The sequence below is a fragment of the Malurus melanocephalus genome, unplaced genomic scaffold (assembly GCF_030028575.1).
Source record: "Malurus melanocephalus ecotype Western Australia unplaced genomic scaffold, MMel_1.1 scaffold_136, whole genome shotgun sequence".
Classification (NCBI taxonomy): domain Eukaryota; kingdom Metazoa; phylum Chordata; class Aves; order Passeriformes; family Maluridae; genus Malurus; species Malurus melanocephalus.
In genome coordinates this window covers 1266597-1273972 of record NW_026623368.1, presented here as the reverse complement: position 1 = coordinate 1273972, position 7376 = coordinate 1266597, and the positions used below count along the sequence as shown (strand labels likewise).

General features: G+C 42.4%; 1 protein-coding gene across 7 annotated transcripts in view; it reads right to left on the bottom strand.

The window, feature by feature from the left end:
• The window catches only part of NHSL1 (NHS like 1), a 177944-nt gene that overhangs the window by 66097 nt on the left and 104471 nt on the right, over positions 1 to 7376 (bottom strand). The gene's annotated exons all lie outside the window — the stretch shown is intronic.

Below are 7376 nucleotides of genomic sequence, written 5' to 3'. Positions count from 1 at the left end.
AAAAAAAAAAAAAAAAAAAAAAAAAAAAAAAAAAAAAAAAAAAAGACAAAACAAGGGAAAGGACATTCTGTGAGGAGCAGCTGGCATAGGAAAAGTAAGATAGGGTCAAGGAAGCCTCTGACGATTTTCACATTTAGTAGCAGTTAACAAGAGGAGGATTTCAGCTCCAAGAGCACTGCAAATGTGTCAAGTGTCACGTCGCAGAGGTCCTCTACCACAATCCAATTCAGGCACACACGGGCACAGTCCGATCCAGGAGATGGGTGGAAGTCACCCACCTGCAGAGTCCTGGAAAATGGGCTCCAGAAAGGATGACACTAATATCTACCTTGTTAATCACAAATGTTGCCTCTCTACTCCAGCTCAATAGGACACTGCAGCTATGAAACCTTGTTACCTTTTATCACTTCATCTCAAAGTGCTGCCTGAGGGAGGGTGGGATGTAAGGAAGAATGCATTTTGATAATGCTGCCATAATCCGTTTCTGATTGGCAGTGACTCCATTAGCCAGGCTGCTAGAAGCCTCCTTTAAAACATTTTTTTCTGTGCCTTTTCTGTGGGGTTTCACATTCTCCTCACTATGTTTCTGCTTTAATCTGATCTGAGTCTGATTTTCTTACAGCACTCAAAACCATTTCTTGACTTCACAAGCAACTYGCATTAAGATCTGCAAACATACTGTATGTACCCAGCACCCATAAAGCCCAGAAGCTTTAATCAAATTAAGCACTCAAGAATCTATTCAGTGTACTATTAACAAATATCCTCAGCCACAGGCTTTCCAATCTTACTTGTTTCACWCATGGATTTGCACTTGCATTGCTCCACCTCTTTAATTACAGCAGATGCTTCCTTGCCCCAATTGCAGAAAAACACTATACAAAAGATGTATCTGAACTCTCTACTTTTTCAGACTCCTCCAGATGCACTTGAGTGGTGTTAATGAACTCCATGCCAAAACCTCACCATACTAAAACCTCACCACCTCTTCCTTGTGCTCCTGAGTGCCACACATGGCTTCTTGTCTGCTCAYAGGCAGAGAGGAATGCATGAAATGTCCACCACCAGCACCTCCTTGCAAAAGCAAACTCAGGTTCCCCCTAGCAGTGAGCACTCAGGCTAGCAAAGCATTTTCTTTCAGCAAGGCAACTCAACAAGACCTTCATATCCATGTCTGTGATTCACTGAAGTGCTTTACAAGAACACAAYGTTAACATCTTTGTACCCATCACACTCCAAGTTCTTTGTCCCTCCCTTTATCCCCATCACTCATGCATTTGATGCATGAAAGGGCACAGGAGACCAAACACTGGCCCTCCATGGCCTATCCAGAAAAGGATGGGCAAGGAGGCTTTTTTCCTATGGAAGATGCAGGGAATTTGCAGCAAAATGAGTAAAAACTGCAAAACACATAGAAAAGCACACACCAGATGAGCTGGTTATTTATCTAAGACCTCCAAATGGAGATGTTCCTCTCCTCTGCAATATTGCTGTGGCTTGTTTCAGCCAAATGAACAAAACTCCCAAGAAAGCTCAGCCATAAGACAAGATACTACGAACACATAGAGAAAAGAGCAGGGGGCAGAGGGGAATTCCCCCATTTATCAGACATGCAATAAAAATGGTATCTTCTTTTTTTTCAAAACAGACCTGTTTTTGGCTTTATCTGATACAATCTGATAGGTCAGCTGTTATGGTATGAGCTGGATGCAGCAGATAAAACTGGGAATGAGGGTGGCCAGTCACTTGCATGAGGCTCTGCAAGTAGCTGTCCCAGCCATTCACCACACAGACTGAGTCCTTGTGTCACTTAGGGCACGAAAGGCCACAAAGGCTTGCTCAGTGCTCTGCAAGGCTCAGAATTTGCAGTGATGGAAAGCAATTCAGCTTTTGTTTCACACTGCTAAATGCGAAAGCAAAGAGTGAATCCTCCCAGTTTGCAAGGATTCTGGCTTTTTTTTTAATATAACATGCTTAAATTGGGAAATTTAAATCTCACAGCTATTGGAAGAGAAACCTGGAAAAAAGCCATAGCAAATAATGGGCAATAAAATACCCAACTTGGTTCACAACATCCTATTAAATTATAAACAGTTTTTATTGTTATTTCAATTTTTTTTTCCATAAAACATAAATCACACAGACAGGTCTCAGTTTTACAGATAAGACAGARCTGTTGTCCTTAGAGAGAGTAATGAATAAAGAAGAAGAAAGCATTCTTTCATGAGCTAGCAGGCAACAAAACACTGAGAAAGAATCCCAATAACTGAAGCTACTGTTTTACAAACATTGAAAGTAATCTGATATTGCCACTGGCTCACTTCTGCATCTGTSAAAGAAAGAAAAAACTCCCAAAATCCTTATCAAAACTTTATCATCACAAAAACCTAGCAAGAGCATACCACACCTTTAAACTTTGCAAATTTGATAAAATATCAAATGACAATGGGAACTACAAGAGGCAGGGGATGGTCTAACCAGGAGGAKGGGACTGCTTCACACAGAAGCAGTCGCTGCCAACATCCTCAGATTACAGTTTAGCAGGCATTTAAACCAAACTAAACCAAGCCCTTGACACTTCTGCCGAACCCGGTCAGTAGAGTATTTCAGCTTAACGCTGCTGCAGGAAAACCAGCTACCAAACACTCAGCACCACTGGAGTTAGTCTGTAATCATGAATGAACATATGACAGTGAGACCCCTCACACCACTCTAATACTGCTTTTCTGGCAGGCAGACAAGCTGTTAAAGGATGTACTGCTGCACTCTGGCTSATTTTAATCCTACATTATCTATTTGCACTCAATCTGGCAGCAAAGAAGAGCAGAAGAACAGCATCACAGATGCTGGAACAAGGCTGAGCAGGTAATGCAGAACGTTCGCTTCACAGTATTACCAATTTCACAGTTTTATCAGAATAATTGCTATAGCTTAAAAAACTTAAAATCCTAAAATGGCAACCTGATTATTATGGCTGCTACATCACACCACAAACATTTTGATTATTGATTATTTCATAGCAGGAGCACCAGGGCTACTGCTGCAAAMTACTGAGTTCCCCTCAGTGAGGAGGCCCCCAGCCCATGAGGAAGTTCATATAATTTAACTGTAGTATATTTTCAAACAACCCTAACACTACTGGGAGCATTTCTGTGGAGCGTATCAGCACTGTGAAACCTCTCCAAGTGCAGTTCTCATGATGCTGGATAAGGACCCCAAAGGGAGGCCTTTATCAACAGAGATAAAGCCCAGCCAATAATCCCATGCTGTGCTCTGCAGTTATCACTTGACCTGGTCCCAGAAAGCACTTCCACTCTTAAAACACTTTTGTTCCCTAAAATAAACATTAACAGAGTTTGAAGTGACAGTCTCCCTATGTCAAAAGGAAATAGYACCTGTCCCACCCATAACACTTCTAACTGATGGCTAAACTACTCTGCTATTCTTTTCTTTCTATGGACCAGGAATGAGTAAAAAGAAAGGAGCCAGTGAGGCAGAGCTGGTGTGCCACATGTACACACTTGTGCTGTGGTGGGACACCACCGCTGAGGTACTAGAAGCTCTCCTGGGAAGTCAGGGCAGAAAGCAGGGCGACTAATTTTTGTCATTCACTGTTTCACTGAAAAATTTTCATTAAAACTCTTGATAATTTGGAGTTCAAAAAGAACAAATAAAATGCATGGGACCATACCAGGTATCAGTGAAACCAACCTAAGGGATACAGCAATAAACCTGGTCTGAAAACATGTGAAAGTTCATTGCTATGGAGCAAAAATTGAATTTAAAAGCTTTGGTAGATTACAAGTCAAAGAGTTCAATTGTTTATRTAAGTGTTGGACTGTAAATCAACAAAATGATACACATGCACACAATTTTCAAATTATCATCTGAAAGGTTTTATAATTTCAATTCAACTGCATTTCAGAGAGAAGGGGTTGCTTTCCCTACAGACAGCACAAAGAGAAAAAGGAGACAGGCTGCAGTGAGGGAGCAGGGATTCCTGAGTACCTTACCCCTGCTCTTCAATCCCATTTCCACACTCTGGAGAAGTAGATTCAAACAGAATGATTGCTCACGATGCTCTGAGARCACCTCCCAGAGCACTACAAGAACCAGCTCTGAAAGTCAATGTCACAACTTTATAGGAACAAATTAACTGTCACCCAGCAAGAGAGACCAAATTCCAAAATACACATACCCCAGGCTGTCTGGGGCAAGAGCRTGCTCCTCCTCCGGAAGAGCATCCYTGGAGCTGCTTCCTAGTCCCTAACCTCTTCAGGGCTTCCCCGGGTMTGACAGTGCAGAGACTATATGGTTTTACATAAAGGAAAAATTTTCATTTTTGCTTTGAATGAACCAGAATTGACCCTGTGCTCAAAAATACAAAAATTCAGCAGGAGACATGGATTTTTCTTTCCATGCATTGTAAAAAATTACTTCCTCTTGAGAAAGGCCAGAAACAATCATGTAGTAAATCACACCCCTCCTACAGGAGGGGACATCATATGAAGCTTGCCCAGTAATGAATGGAGAATATGGCAATTCAGAAAACAAAATACAGGTGGTTTTGCTAATCAGTGTCAGCATCATGTGGCAAGATGGGGATTTTCAATTCCTGGTAATAACAAGCCATTGTCAGACAGTCAGTGTGAGACGAATGAGGAAAAGAAAAATCAATACATTGTAAATATACTTGTACCTTTTTTCTTTTTTTAAAAAATTTCCAGAAAGACCTGGCAAAGATAGTCAGCCAGCTGGCTTTTGCAGGAAAAGCTTTCTTTGTCTTGTGAAATTTCTCCCCCATCATACTTAAATAGACTTTTCTGAGCAACCATTCCACAAACAGCTGGGTGCTTTTGCTTAGGTGGTCAGAAAAGAAGGGCAGGCAAGCAGTAAGGCTAAAAACAAAACAGCTGAACATTACCCATTGTCTGTCCTCTCCTCTCCTTATTTCCCATCTGTATTTGCCARTGAAACTGGAAACTCTTTAGATTAAAAAGAAGAGTCATCACAATTCAGGAATTCTTTCTTMTTGTGTTCAGAGGGAAAATAACCTTAGACCAAAGGTTATTCGAAAGCAGACAGTTTTTTTAAAAATAAGTACTCATCAACTGCATTAAGCACCTTTTGAGTCTGTTAGACCTTTTTCTTATTTTTCCTGGCCTTTTCATCCACTGATTGTTCCTGTGGCTTTCAATTAGAGTGCTACGTCAACAGCTCCACTCATCTAAAACAATCATTTTGCTGAAAAGGAGCATTACTGAATTGAAAGTGAGTGCTCGAGAACTCTCTCACACAGGCATATCACATGCACAAAACAGTACCATCCTGTATCAACTTAGCAGCTGCRTCAGATGCAGTATTTACACACACTGTCCTGAAGTGAAATAGATTAAGAAAATTGTTCCTAATGCCTTCATCCTCTAAGAGAGAAATAAGAGTATTTTCCTTCTTTATGTTTGTTTTATTTATTTATTTCCTCAATAATGACAACAGAATACTAAATGACCAGAATAGCTAAGGAATAGGAACTGATCTTACTTGGCCAGAAGGAGTTGTCGTCTTTGCTCAGTAACTTTTTCTTGAGGCGCCCGGGCAGCTTGGTGTGAGTGTTCCCCATTTTGCTGGAATACAGCGGGATAAGTTCCTCCTCCTCCTCATCGTTGCAGCTGGGCTGCCACTTGCTCCTGCCGAGGCACCCGACCATCGGGTCGGCGGGCAGGCAGTGCACATAGGCGATCATTGTGAGATGCTGCTCTCAAGGATGTCCCTGCTGTCCCCAATGGCCAGTTCCGAGCAGAAGGGAGTGGCCTGCTTATAACCCTTGAACGGACGCATTCAAAAGGCTGTAGAGGGACAGATTTTCTTCTCCTTCGCACTTAGGCAAGCTAAGCTATTTGACTATCCTGGAAACTGTTTGGAATAGGATTCTATATGTCCTTAAAAATAGGGAAAACAACAACAAAAAAATCAAGCACCTAGTTCAGCAGCTCTCTGTAGCTACTRGCTGCCCTGTTCCTGCCCTCCTCCCGCCTGCAGCTCACGGCCACAAGCAGGAAAATAGAGGCTGTAGAGAGCTGGGAAACATGGTCACCTGCCACAGACCTCAGCCTACTCCCTTTCTGCTTCCTCTCCAGTCTGTGGCTTCTCTTAAGCCTTATCCCCGATTATTCACCACTCGCTGAACAACAGGTACTGCAGCCACACACAGATGGCCACATCCAAGAAGCTTATTTAAAGCTAAGTTACTATAATTGCTGTGACACTGGCAGCTACAGAACCAGAACTGGGCAGGAACCTGCCAAGAATATGCACCTTGCTCTAGAATGCAAAAGCAGCAGAAAAGACAGACTAAAGAAAAAAGAGCCAAGTGTCGTGATTTCCATACCTGGATTTTATTAAAGAAGCTCCCTTTCAAAGTCAGGACCATTATGATTGTCACCAAAAGGGGCCGGGATCTTGCAGGTTAGGCTGGAASTGGATTGATGCTGAACACAAAGCATAAGCTGTTATTGGCTTGCACTCAGCACTGCATAAATACATACATCCTCACAATGCCTCCAGAGGGTAGCTATTATTCCTATTTAAAGATGAAGACATAGTCTCAGAGAGATTTAGTAACCTGCCCACACAGTGGAAAAGCCAGGATTAGAGTCGAGGTATTCTCAGTTCTTTAGCCTCATCCACAAGTCACTAGTCCATGGCATCTCTCCCAAATACTGCACTGTTAAGCAAATTTCCATGCTGCTAACAGTGTCAACCCTAATCGCCCACGCTGTTTTTTGCTGGGATTCAGAAAGTGTGCCCTTCTTAGGCTTCTGAATTGGCTGCAACAGCAGTCAGAGTGGGACAGCAAGGAAAATGTCACGTGAAGAGAGCACTCTGCATAAACTGCTGTCTTCAGCAACCTTTAAAGTTTTATGTTGTTTGAAAGATTASATGGGAGAATATTTGTTTTTAAAGCTGTGAAGTTATCAAACCCCAAGTAAAGTACAACAAAGAACAATTCTTAGTCTGCTTTCCTAACCGTTCTTTATAAAWGTTTGGTTGCAGCCCATACCATTCATGGAAGTGGCTGCTCTACATGCAGGAGCACAACAGCATCATGTAAGTATTTACACATATAAAAAAGGCTTTATGTGCCATTTGGTTGACAGCTACAATTAACTTTTGGTCAGGGAAAAAAAACCAAACCCACTGTTTAACAACAACAAGGCACAGATGCACATCTCTTTCTCCCTGAGACACACACGCACACACACACACGCACATCTCCTGCTGCCCGGTGCTGCTGCCGCCTGTGCTGGCAGCCACAGCCTGGAGCAGGGTGTATGCACCAGCTGCCCACAGGCACTGCACCAGCGTGGCATCAGCCA